At 40.4% G+C, this 14,227-nt stretch overlaps 1 long non-coding RNA gene across 1 annotated transcript; it reads right to left on the bottom strand.

The window, feature by feature from the left end:
- Window positions 1-2,209: 2,209 nt before the first annotated feature.
- LOC122698964 lies at window positions 2,210-11,510 on the bottom strand. Its single transcript, XR_006342470.1, has 3 exons — window positions 11,458-11,510; window positions 3,696-3,936; window positions 2,210-2,472 (listed from the first exon to the last, which is right to left on the bottom strand). It is a non-coding gene; the product is annotated as an uncharacterized LOC122698964 (long non-coding RNA).
- Window positions 11,511-14,227: the final 2,717 nt, after the last annotated feature.

The raw sequence follows: 14,227 nt of genomic DNA, 5'->3' as shown, positions 1-14,227 counted from the left end.
GTCCAACTCTTTGCAACCCCGGGGACTGTAGCCCACCAGGCTCCTCTGTCCATGGGGATCCTCCAGGCAAGAATACTGGAGTGGGTTGCCATACCCTCCTCCAGGGGATCTTCCCAACCCAGGGACTGAACCCAGGTCTCCTGCATTGCAGGCAGATTCTTTACCGTCTGAGACACCAGGGAAGCCCTTTCCAACAATAATCCTAGCAAAAACTCTTAAACTTTACACTTACAAGGGGTGAATTTTATGTATGAAATTTTTTCTGCAATAAAACTTGGGAAAAGAAATTAACCATAGTTAAAAAGATAAACAATCAAGTAAGGGGGAAATTTACCTAAATAGAACAAAGACTTAATAAGCTTGCTATAGCACCAACCAAAGCTAGTCAATCATATAACCTATGATGCAGCAATTCCAGTCCTGTGTATAAATCCATAAGTGTGTGATTATATCTGCCAAAAGATATGTAAAGAATGTTTATAGCAGCCTTATTTGTAATAGTTCCAAACTGCAAACAACCCAAATTTCTGTAAACAATAGGATGAGTAAATAAATTGTGGTATATCCATACAGTAGAATAATAACACAGCAAAGAAAAAGAATAAATGATATATGCAACATGGATGAATCTCCCAAACACAATGGTGAATGAAAGAAGCCTGACAAAAGAATACATACAGGATGTTTCCATTTGTAAGACGTATAATACAGGGTAAACTTATCTATGATGACAGAGATTAGAATATTTGGGAGTGGTGACTACTGACTGGGAGAAGGTATGGAGGAGTTCTGGGTGCTAAAAGTATTCTACATCCTTATCCACCCAAATGTTCATAGCAGCACTATTTAAACAGCTAAGATACGGAGGAAACCTAAGTTTCTATCAACAGATGAATCAATAAAGAAGATGTGGAGTGTGTGTGTGTGATAAAATACGACTCAGACATAAAAAAGAAGGAAATTTTGCCATTTACAACAATATGGATGGACTTGGAGGGTATTAGCTTAGTGAAATAAATCATACAGAGAAAGATAAATATGTTATAAAATACATGGAATCTAAAAAAATAAAACTAGTAAATATTAAAAAAAAAAAAACCTCACAGATAATGGTTATCAGTGGAGAGAGGAAAGGGGGGAGAGGCAAGATAGGGGTAGTGGTTTAAGAGACACAACCTACTGTGTTTAAAATAAATAAGCTATAAGGATATATTGTAGAGCACAGGGAATATAGTCTATATTTTATAATAACTGTAAATGAATTATAACCTTTAAAAATTGTGATTCACTGTGATTCTCTTCTCCTCCCACCTTCAGTCTTTCCCAGCATCAGGGTCTTTTCCAGTGAGTCAGTTCTTCGAATCAGGTGGCCAAAGTATTGGAGTTTCAGCTTCAACATCAGTCTGTCCAATGACTATTCAGGACTGATATGCTTTAGGATGGACTGGTTGGATCTCCTTGCAGTCCAAGGGACTCTCAACAGTCTTCTCCAACCCCACAGTTCAAAAGCATCAATTCTTCGGCGCTCAGTTTTTTTTATAGTCCAACTCTCACATCCATACATAACCACTGGAAAAACCATAGCCTTGACTAGACAGACCTGTGTTGACAAAGTAATGTCTCTGCTTTTTACTATGCTGTCTAAGTTAGTCATAGCTTTTCTTCCAAGGAGCAAGTGCCTTTTAACTTTGTGGCTGCAGTCACCATCTGCAGTGATTCTGGAGCCCCCCAAAAATAAAGTCTCTCACTGTTTCCATTGTTTCTCCATCTATTTGCCATGAAGTGATGGGATCAGATGCCACGATCTTAGTTTTCTGAATGTTGAGTTTTAGGCAAAGTTTTTCACCCTCCTCTTTCAATTTCATCAAGAGGCTCTTTAGTTCTTCACTCTCTGCAATAAGGGTGGTGTCATCTGCATATCTGAGGTTATTGATATTTCTCCCAGAAATCTTGATTCCAGCTTGTGCTTCCTCCAGCCCAGCATTTTGCATGATGTACTCTGCATACAAGTTAAATAAGCAGGGTGACAATATACAGCCTTGACGTACTGCTTTCCCGATTTGGAACCAGTCTGTTATTCCATGTCCAGTTCTAACTGTTGCTTCCTGACCTGCATACAGATTTCTCAAGAGGCAGGTCAGGTGGTCTGTTATTCCCATCTCTTTAAGAATTTTGCACAGTTTGTTGTGATCCACACAGTCAAAGGCTTTGGCATAGTCAATAAAGAGAAATAGATGTTTTTCCGGAACTCTTGTGCTTTTTCGATGATCCAACAGAGGTTGGCAATTTGATCTCTGGTCCCTCTGCCTTTACTAAGTCCAGCTTGAGCATTTGGGAGTTCACAGTTCACGTACTGTTGAAGCCTAGCTTGAAGAATTTTGAGCATTACCTTACTAGCGTGTGAAATGAGTGCAATTGTTCAGTAGTTTGAGCATTCTTTGGCATTGCCTTTCTTTGGGAATTGTTGTACACCTGAAACATATATTATAAATCAACTATATCACACATGCACAAAAATGTTCTATATCGATCTGGGTGGTGGTTACATGGGTGTGTACATAAGTAAAAATTCATTAGACTGTACACTAAGATTTGTTTACTTGTCTGTATGTAAACTACACCTCAAAAAACAAAAGAATCTAATCTGAATTAATGAAATGGGCAAAGGACTTGAGATCACAAAAGAAGAAATCAACTGACTTAACTCTTATGACCCATAAAGGCACATTCCATCTGAATAAGCACACAAATGCAAATGAAAGTTATTTTTAAGTTAAAATGCCTATAGCTGAGCAAGATAGGAAGTTATGAGGAAGATGCTAAGATCAAGGTTCACATGCAAATGATTATGAAGGAAGTTCTTAAATAAGAAACCAGCAAGGGAGTGGAGGCCATAGAATAAGGCGTGGAACTCTGGTGTGTAAATGACATTGCATAGTTTATTCTGTCTCAAGGCAAGTGATCTGGGCTTTCATACTCCTCCTCCTCTATTATTCAGAAGTTGGCTACCTGTTGCCCTGGGGTGACGGGGAAGAACATCAACTTCCTTCCATCCCATTCCCCATTTCTGGCTCCCAGTGCATCCTGCCTAAGAGATTGTTGTAGCCCAAGGGCAGTTCTCTGTAGAAGGTCCAGAAGTTATGCTAAAGTTAGTCTTGCAGAAGTTAGGGCAGGGGGTGGGGGTGGGTAGGGGAGTGGACAGATACAACAAGGGAATCCAAGGAATCTAGGTGGAGCGTTGATGGTATCTGCAACAATTGTCTTGATGTGATATTAGGGGTTTAATAGCCTGAAGTATCATCTTGCATGAGATAGAAATGACTAATTATGACCAGTTGAGCAAGTAGATAAATACAGCCAGGAATGAATAAATCTTCTTTCTTCAAACTACTCTTTCCAATAAACTTCTTATATTTTTATATAAAACAGTTGCTTTATTGCCAAGATTAGCCGAAGGGAAATATAGGTGATTTATAGGCAAATAGGTGAGGAGTTGATTTGTTCAGGAAACTTCAGGTTCTATTGAAATCTTAGAATTTGACAAGTCGTGATTATGTGCCACTTGGGTTGTGAAACTATGTGTTTGTTTTCTCTGGCAGGTCTATTTGGTCAGCCTCCACTCCTGTCCTACCTTGTACAGTCATACACAGCACCCCTCTTTGCTAGAGTATGTTGCCCACTTTAAGATATTTTACCTTAATGACATCCTGTGAGGCAGCAGGGCCAATTGTTTCCCAAATGAGCAAAGTGAAGTTAGACCCTTTCTTTCTCAGATTTAGCAGCACATCACAGTCACTCATGAGAGTTATGTAAACTGTTGCTTGGCATGCCTGGAGGTGGAGAGTGATCCCTGTTTTTTAAAAACCTCCCAAGGTGTACAGCCCTGAAGTACAGCCAGATGTGGAAAAACTGAGATTAAGTGACATTCCCAGGTTCCTGAGGAAAGTAAGAAAACACATTCAGGCCATTAATTTATTTCTTAATCCTCCACCCACCTATTTACTGAGCATTTCAATTTATGACAAGCATTCTGCTAAATATTGCATCAGTGAAGACAGTTGTAATCCCCTTCGCCTCATAAAAGATCATGATCTGGGGAAGGGCTTAGAGTATAAGTATAGAGTATAAAGTGGGAGCAGTTGGGTATTGCAGCACACAGTTCCCTGGATGCCATTCAGAGTTGGGCAGACAAAGCCTGCAATGAACATGGGAATGAGATAGACACTGAACTAAGAATTCCAAATATGATAAACCTTATAAATTAGAGCTTTAGTGTATTTAGGGAATAATAATGTCAATCATCTTCACATATAGGTGTATCTCTGGTCATCTGGGGGCACTGGCCCTTTCCTGTGAAGACAATCAAAATTGCTAATATATTTATATTTATATCAAGTGCTATATTTCATTAAAATCTTACAGAAGCTACGGGTTGGCTGCTGCACAGAGGTGACCCTGACCATTTGATCTCAAATTCCACAAACCAGATTAAACTCCTATTGTGGTTTTTTGTTTTTCAGTTGACTAAGCCAAAGACAGTCCTACAGAGAACTTGCCAAGAGTCCAAAGAGATACACAATTCATCTTTTATTTCCCATCTCTTCTAATGATTCAGTAGAGGACTAGAGGATGTTCTCAAAGATAAGACAGGTAAACAAATGGCACTTGGTGAAGTTGAACCACAGATTTTAAGGTTTTAAGGTCTTTAAACAAACATTCATCCATCTCACATGTATGGATGTGAGAGTTGGACCATAAAGAAGGCTGAGTGCCAAAGAATTGATGCTTTTGAACTTTGGTGTTAGAGAAGACTCTTGAGAGTCCTTTGGACTGCAAGGAGATCAAACCAGTCAATCCTAAAGAAAATCAATCCTGAATATTCATTGAAACAACTGACACTGAAGCTGAAGCCCCAGTACTTTGGCAACCTGATGTGAAGAGTTGACTCACTGGAAAAGACCCTGATGCTGGGAAAGACAGAAGGGAAAAGAAGAGGGTGGCATAGGATGAGATGGTTGGACGGCATCACCAACTCAATGGACATGAATTTGATTAAACTAGGACCTGGTGAAGGACAGGAAAGCCTGGCATGCTGCAGTCCATCAGGTCACAAAGCGTTGAACATGACTGAGCGACTGAACAACGACAGATAAGCATTTGCCCAAATCAAGTGTGGGCCATTTGTCTGAATCCTGTAGCAGAGAACATGGTGAGGGCAATGGAATGGAATTCCTCTTGCATAAAGACTGGAGAATAAATGCTTTCCTAGATCAGGGCAGCTCCATGGAAAGTCCAGGGAAGAGATGAGGGGACTTGACTCTGGCATGCTTTCCTTTACACAGCAGCTGACAAGACATAAATTTGCCCCATAGAGTTGAGCTCTCTTGGTGTTTAAAAATCTAACCTATTTCTGCAGTGTATCCTTAGCATACTTTTAGCAAGCCTCAAGATTATTTTAAAGAATGATTTAGTCTTCCTGGACCTTTGCTGTTCTGATTGTCAAACTGTCTTTTTTTTCATGTTGAATGCATCAAATTCTTCCTGACAATCATGTCGATTTCTTTAAATTCTTCTCCTTTTTCTTCCTTTTTGGTATTATTTATGATCTCATTTGGGGTGTGTGCGGGGTGGTACTACCTGAGTTGGTTAAGATTTAGATTTCAAAGTGTTTTCCTAAAGACAGTATAACATCAACAAAGCAAGTAATTAAACTGAGTAGGTGCTGACTGTGGATGAAGCATATGCCAAGTTGTTAGCACAGCAAGTCATTAAGCACAGTGACTACTAAACTCAATAAAGGAAGATGTGCCTTGGATAAGCTAACCTGGGATAATAGGATAAAAGAGTTGACTGCATTAGGCAAACTTTCAACCGGGGAAAATGTTGAAGACAAAAGATAATTTGGCACTAAACAACCTTTCAGAGTTGGAGAACTGGAGATCAGAAGATATAAAAAAATCATCAGGTCCAAGCCCTATTCTTAAATATATGATTAACTGACCCCTCTGGGGTTGGTTGGATGGCATCACTGACTTGATGGACATGAGTTTGAGTAAGCTCCGGGAGTTGGTGATGGACAGGGAAGCCTGGCATGCTGCAGTCCATGGGCTCGCAAAGAGTTGGACATGACTGAGCAACTGAACTGAGCTGAACTGAACTGGGCTATACTCCTGTCAACTCTAGTTTTCAAAGTTAATCAGAATATACATGAAACTTACTTATTAAAAATGGCTAATATTGTAAATGGTTCTTCCTTGCGTCCAGATGAAGGCTCTCCCTCATTTAAGATGTTTTTCTTGGTCAAATTTCTGGCCTCTTAAAAGGAATTGCTCATCATATTTTTCGTTAAAGGGATTAAACCTACAGACTCTAGAGTCAGGTTGCCTTGGGCCCACAGCTTCTCAGCCTCTTCCTTAACCTACCTGAGTTTCTTCATTGGTAAAATGAAAATGCTAACAATTAGCTACCTCAGAGAACTGCTATGAGGATTAAATGAAGTAATGTTTTTAAAGCTCTTGATTACTACTGGTATATGCAAAGTATTCAATAATGATGATAATTGTTATTAAATGCTTCTTATATTCAAAGATGGTAATTGAACCAATCCATTCGTCTTCTAAGCATTAAAAAAATTCAGTTTCCCTTTGATAACTTCAAAATTGCCTCACTTTTTTTCTGGACAATCAATCTGAGGCTATTTAACATCACGGTCGATGCCCCTATACCCTCAAAAAACTAAGAAATTTACTATATTGCATCATGTGTTTTTATAATGGTGACCTTGAATCTTTAAAGGAAATATCGTATGATATTCAGCACTTTGAAATTCTTAATTTGAAGATGTCAAGCAAGATCCATATTACTTTTTCTTTTTAAACCAATCCTTAAAAGAATCAGCCACATTCTGAAAAAATAGTGATGAAAAATAATAGACATGCTCTTTGCTCTTATAATGCTTACAATCTGGCAGGAGAGACAGATATTAATAAAGCTGTAATAAAGAATGAGGATGTAGTTAATAAGCGAGATAAGTACTATAAAGACATGAAGCATGTTTCTGTGTGACTATATTAAACAGAAGCCTGACCTCACCAGGTTTCCCTGAGGAGGTTAACTCTAGAACCAAGACCAAAGCAGTCAGTAAGAGCCTGGAGCTAAGTGAAGGGGGCGGTTAGGCTGTTTGAGGCAGCTGTGGGAGGGAGTTGCTTTGCCTGAAGGGGCCTGTGGTGAGGGTGGGAGGTGGGTAGAGAATGGGGAGAAATGAGGATCAGAAAGAAAGGCAGTGTGGCTGGGGTGCTGACAGCAAGGGGAGGAGTACCACTAGATAAGGCCAGAGGAGAGGCGGGTTCCTGCAGGCCCTTACAGGCCTTGCTAAGGGTCATGTTCTTTTCTACAGAGTAGTGGGAAGTCACTGAAGAGTCTAAGCAGATTGTGTAGGACAAGATCTGACCTGCATTTTGCAAAGGTGACTATGACTGCATTGTGGGAAATGGACAGGTAAGGGGGCTGTAATTTTTACAGGGAGATCAGTAAGGAGACAACAGGAGAAGTGTGAGTGAGATGTACTGGTGATTTGAATGGGTGTTTTCACAGGACAGATGGGAAGAAATGGACTCATGTTATAAATATTTAATAAGCAGGACTCATTGTTAGTTACCATGGTGGCTAAGGAGGGAAAAAGACAGGATGACTCCTATGTTTCTGACATGAGTAACTGAAAGAATGAGGTACCACTTACTAAGATGATGAACACTGTAAGAGAACCTAGTATGGGTGTTAGATTATTATGAATTTTGCCTTAGACATGTTGAATTTCATATAATTAGAAGATTTCCAATGAGCATGGAATTCAAACAAAAGATAGGGAGTCCTGATGGACATTGCATCCAACTATGTTTATCTAACATAGCTCTATGGTGGCTGTGTTTTTGTTTGCTGGGTTTAGTATCTGTCTTTCTAGAGTAGTTAGAACAAATCTTGCAAATTTTTCTGTAACACACTGATAATGGCTTAGGATCTGGGTCAGTCCAGTTAAAGATGTCAGATTGAACATAAACATTCAAACCCCTTCCTTCTTTTGCCCAGTTAAGAAAACAACAGAATGATTTTTTTAACAAAACATAAATGCACAAGGACAAAGGGAATAGGATAGGAGAAAACAGCAATAAAATTTAAAAAAACTAGGAAGCAGAGAAACAAGTACTAACTGAATTAGGACAGTCAAGAAAGCTGAATCTTAAACTTAATGATAACCAATCCAATTTATAATACAGAGCCCTAAAAAATGTGAGTAACAGATACTTTAGTGAGCGAGAATGAGAGTGGGTTACACTGGGCTTTGGTGGAAAGTCTGTTTAAGAAGCTGGTGGATCAGATTCCTAATTCCCAACTCCTATTCCTTGCAGGCAAGAGACCAATTCTTCCTCATTCAGTATGGAACTGAAGGCTTATTCCCATGCCAAGAACTAACAGGGGTACTCTAGACTGAGGCTACCAGGAAAGGAAGAGGACTACTACACTGGAGACTGGGGAATTAAGTGTAAATAATTAAGTTGTGTGTTGACACTTCAACAATCTTCTTCCTCCACTTGGTCCCCAGAACACTGTTAGCTAGGCATATGTTTTCTTGGCAAAAGGCTGGAAGAATCCTCTGGGTAATCAGCCTAAGAGAAAAAATACTGACATGGTCCTGTATGTTGGCCTATGTTACATCATCCTGTAGTAAATTCAATGGAGAATCCCCTTTCACATGCAGCACATCCTCTTTTCAGTGCCCTGCTCTTAAAATAATCACAGTCAGTGATCACCAGATATTTGAGGAATGCCTATTAATGCAAGCTACAGACCAAAACAAACAGAAGAAAGCAACTTAAAGGAAACAAACACTGTCAATAGAAAATTTAGAAAACAAACTATCTTGTCTTCAGAGAGATAAGAGAAGATATGAAACAATAACAGGGTTGTCTATAAAAGGAACAGTCAATAAACTCAAAAGGAACTTAGATATTAAAAATATGACATTAGAAATGAGAAATTCAATATAAGGGCTAAAAGATAAAGTTAAAGCATTCTCCCAAGAGGTAGAAAAGAAGAAAAGACTAACATACAGATAGTAGGAGAGAAAAGTTGAAAATTAAGGAGCAGTATAGGAGATCCAATATCTAATAATAGGGTTACTAAAACAACCCCACGGGAACTGAGCCAGAACCGTCTTTGAGTGTCTCCTGTGGAGGTACAGGTCAGCAGTGGACTGCTGCAGGGGCAGGGGCTCTGGCTGCAGCAGACCTGGGTGTGGCATAAGCCCTCTTGAGGGGGTCATCATCAACCCCACCAAAGAGCTGCCAGAACTTACACAGGACAGGGAAGTGCCTCTTGGAGGGCACAAACAAAAGCTTATGTACACCAGGATCCAGGAGAAAGGAGCAGTGACCCCACAAGAGACTGACCCAGACTTGCCCATGAGTGTCCAGGAGTCTCCAGCAGAGGTGTGGGTCAGCAGTGGCCCACTGCAGCTTAGGGCACACTGCATACAGCAGGGCATGAATGGGACCTTTTGAAGGAGGTCCCCATTATCTCCATCTCCTCCACTATAGTTTGGCCTCAGGTCAAACAACAGGGAGGGAACACAGTCCAGCCCATCAACAGAAAATTGGATTAAAGACTTACTGAGCATGGCCCCACCCATCAGAACAAGACCATTTCCCCCTCAGTCACTCTCTGCCATCAGGAAGCTTCTATGTGCCTCTTATCCTTCTCCATCAGAGGGCAGACAGAATGAAAATCACAATCAAGGAAAACTGACAAATTTGATCACATGGATCACAGCCTTGTCTAACTCAATGAAACTATGAGCCATGCAGTGTAGGGCCACCTAAGACGGATGGGTCATGGTGTAGTGTTCTGACAAAACATGGTCCACTGGAGAAGGGAATGGCAAACCACTTCAGCATTCTTGCCTTGAGAACCCCATGAACAGTATGATAAGGCAAAAAGATAGGACACTGAAAGATGAACTCTCCAGGTCGATAGGTGCCCAATATGCTACTGGAGATCAGTGGAGAAATAACTCCAGAAAGAATGAGGAGGTGGCGTCAAAGCAAAAACAGCACCCAGTTGTGGATGTGACTGGTGATAGAAACAAGGTCCGATGCTGTAAAGAGCAATATCGCATAGGAATCTGGAATGTTAGGTCCATGAATCAAGGCAAATTGGAAGTGGTCAAACAGGAGATGGCAAGAGTGAACATCGACATTTTAGGAATCAGTGAACTGAAATGGACTAGAATTGGTGACTTTAACTCAGATGACCATTATATCTACAACTGTGGGCAAGAATCCCTTAGAAGAAATGGAGTAGCCCTCATAGTCAACAAAACAGTTGAAATGCAGTACTTGGATGCAATCTCAAAAACAACAGAATGATCTCTGTTCATTTCCAAGGCAAACCATTCAATATCACAGTAATCAAAGTCTATGCCCCAAACAGTAATGCAGAAGAAGCTGAAGTTGAACAGTCCTATGAAGACCTATAAGACCTTCTAGAACTAACACCCAAAAAAGATGTCTTTTCATGATAGGGGACTTGAATCCAAAAGTAGAAAGTCCAGAGATACCTGGAGTAACAGGCAAATTTGGCCTTGGAGCACAAAACGAAGGAGGTGAAAGACTAAGAGTTGTGCAAAGAGAATGCACTGGTCATAGCAAACATCCTCTTCCAACAACACAAGAGAAGACTCTAAACATGGACATCACCAGATGGTCAATACCAAAATCAGATTGATTATATTCTTTGCAGCCAAAGATGGAGAAGCTCTATACAGTCAGCAAAAACAAGACCAGGAGCTTACTGTGGCTCAGATCATGAATTCCTTATTGCCAAATTCAGACTGAAATTGAAGAAAATGGAGAAAACCACTAGACCATTCAGGTATGACCTAAATCAAATCCCTATGACTATAGAGTGGAAGTGAGAAATAGATTCAAGGGACTAGATCTGATAGACAGAGTGCCTGAAGAACTATGGATGGAGGTTTGTGACATTGTATAGGAGGCAGTGATCAAAACCATCCCCAAGAAAAAGAAAGGCAAGAAGGCAAAGTGGTTGTCTGAGGAGGCCTTACAACTAGCTGAGAAAAGAAAAGATGCAAAAGGCAAAGGAGAAAAGGAAAGATATACCCATTTGAATACAGAGTTCCAAAGAATATCAAGGAGAGACAAGAAAACCTTCCTTAGTGATCAATGCAAAGAAATAGAGGAAAACAATAGAATAGGAAAGACTAGAGATCTCTTCAAGAAAATTAAAGATACATCTCATGCAAAGATGGGCTCAATAAAGGACAGAAATGGTATGGACCTCACAGAAGCAGAAGATATTAAGAAGAGATGGCAAGAATACACAGAAGAATTATACAAAAAAGATCTTCATGACTCAGATAACCATGATGGTGTGATCACTCACCTAGAGCTAGACATCCTGGAATGCGAAGTCAAGTGGGCCTTAGGAAGCGTCACCATGAACAAAGCTGGTGGAGTTGATGGAATTCCAGTGGAGCTATTTCAAATCCTAAAAGATGATGCTATTAAAGTGCTTCACTCAATATGCCAGCGAATTTGGAATACTCAGCAGTGGCCACAGGACTGGAAAAGGTCAATTTTCATTCCAGTCCCAAAGAAAGGCAATGCCAAAGAATGCTCAAACTACTGCGAAATTGCACTCATCTCACATGCTAGCAAAGTAATGCTCAAAATTCTCTAAGCCAGGCTTCAGGTTCAGTATGTGAACTGTGAACTTCCAGGTGTTCAGGCTGGATTTAGAAAAGGCAAATAAACCAGAGGTCAAATTGCCAACATCCGCTGAATCATCGAAAAAGCACAAGAGTTCCAGAAAAACATCTACTTCTGTTTTATTGAATATGCCAAAGCCTTTGACTGTGTGGATCACAACAAGCCGTGCAAAATTCTTAAAGACATGGAAATACTAAACTACCTGACCTACCTTCTGAGAAATCTGCATGCAGGCCAAGAAGCAACAGTTAGAACTGGACATGGAACAACAGACTGGTTCCAAATCGGGAAAGGAGTATGTCAAGGCTGTATGTTGTCACCCTGTTTATTTAACTTATATGCAGAGTACATCATGCAAAATACTGGGCTGGATGAAGCACAAACTGGAATCAAGATTGCCAGGAGAAATATCAATAACCTCAGATGTGCAGATGACACCACCTTTATGACAGAAATATCCTGCAATCCCATTTTCCAAGGTGAAGAGCCCACCAACTACCTATAACAATGGGTAAAAAAGATGCCCACCTGAAAAATATCATGATAATTTTCATTGACATAGGATAGCACCTATAATAGTGTCTAGCACATAGTAGGAACACAATAAATTTGTACTGAGGAATAAACAAAAAATCCAAAATAAGAGGGGCAAGGACATCTAACAAAGCATATTAGATGTAATGAAAATCACTGTATGACTGTCTTAAGTCTGTTCAGGCCACCAAACAAAATACAACAGGCTAGGTGGTTTGTAAATTACAGAAATTTATATCTCACTGTTCTGGAGGCTGGAAAGTCCATGGATGAAGGCACTGGGAAATTTGATATCTGGTGAGTGTCCACTTCCTGGTTCATAGATGATGCCTTATTGCTCTAACCTTACATGCCAGAAGGGCTTCCCTGATAGCTCAGTTGGTAAAGAATCTGCCTGCAATGCAGGAGACCCAGGTTCAATTCCTGGGTTCGGAAGATCTGCTGGAGAAGGGACAGGCCACCCACTCCAGTATTCTTGGGCTTCCCTTGCGGCTCAGCTCATAAAGCATCTGCCTGCAATATGGGAGACCTGGGTTTGATCCCTGGGTAGGGAAGATCCCCTGGAGAAGGGAAAGGCTATCCACTCCAATATTCTGGTCTGGAGAATTCCATGGGCTGTATAGTACATGAGGTGGCAAAGAGTCAGACATGACTGAGCGACTTTCACTTTCACTTTACATGGCAGAAGGGGCAAGGAAATCTCTCTGGGTTCTCTTTTATACGGGCACCATTTCCAGTCATGAGGGCTTTACTCTCAAGGCCTAACCACCATGGAATGGGCCTAATTCCAAATATTATCACATTGGGAATTAAATTTCAACAAATGAATTTTGGAGAGCCACATTCAGGCCACAGCAGACTACACAGAATGGGCAGAGGGGAAGAGAGCTCACAATGGGAGTGGGGGATGTGGAAGACAGAGGACTAAATCCTCATTTTCTACAGTGGAATGACAATAAAGAATGTCTAAAATGTAAAACCCACGAAGTAAGAATTCAAATATGTTATTTAGTGATACGGAGGCAAATTCCTTAAGAATCAGCTGTTTAGGTAGGGAATGACTCTAGACTGTGAGAAATAGGATAGGGAGATAAAGACCAGAGACTGTTGTTTTCAAATAAACCTCAAAGAACTCCGATTCTTTAAATTATGTGTATGTATAACTTTAGTAAAAATAAAATATGAATTAAACAAATCAGACCCTGGAAGTGCCCAAGGGTCCAATGCCTAACACGTTAATTGCATGATGTTGGATAGGTTACTAAATTCCCTTGCCTGTCAGTTTCTTCCTGTGAAGAATGGGAATGGCAGCGGTCGCTGTTCTGTGGGGCAGCTGAGCCGATCGAGTGAAGCAGCGTGTACAGAGCCTCACCCAGCGCCGCCCTGGTGCACGCTCTGCATTTGGAGTCTCCTTTCGCTTTACGTCTTGCCAATCACTTTATTTTATTCACTCAGGTTTTCATTGGATTATCATCTTACCATCACATTTCAGATCAGATTGCCTTCCCAGATGTTAAACCCACTTTATTTTGTTTGGAATTCTGAGTGCTCTCAAATACATTGAATGATTATACCAGTATCTCGCTAAGTGCCAAAAGTATATACAGTGTGATTACATGTACATGAGAAATTCTTCCACAACATCTGGCATGCATTTACCATGAGTCATGAGTAATCCATATTTTCTCCTTTATTGTCTCTCCCCCCCGCCCCCCCAGGTAAAATGGACACATTCCCCCTCTATAAAATCAGGGGAAAAATAGACATTTTAAAAACAACTCTTCTGTGATAAATTTATAATTTCATGTATCTTTCTCATCTATTGTGTGTGAATTTTACTAGTTTGACTCTGTAAGAGCCAAATTATTCCCAAGTTCCTGGGGGCACCTCATTGTTCCTACCCACCAAAG

This window comes from Cervus elaphus, chromosome 8, assembly GCF_910594005.1.
Source record: "Cervus elaphus chromosome 8, mCerEla1.1, whole genome shotgun sequence".
NCBI classification, from domain to species: Eukaryota; Metazoa; Chordata; class Mammalia; order Artiodactyla; family Cervidae; genus Cervus; species Cervus elaphus.
This window is presented reverse-complemented; position numbering and strand designations above follow the sequence as displayed.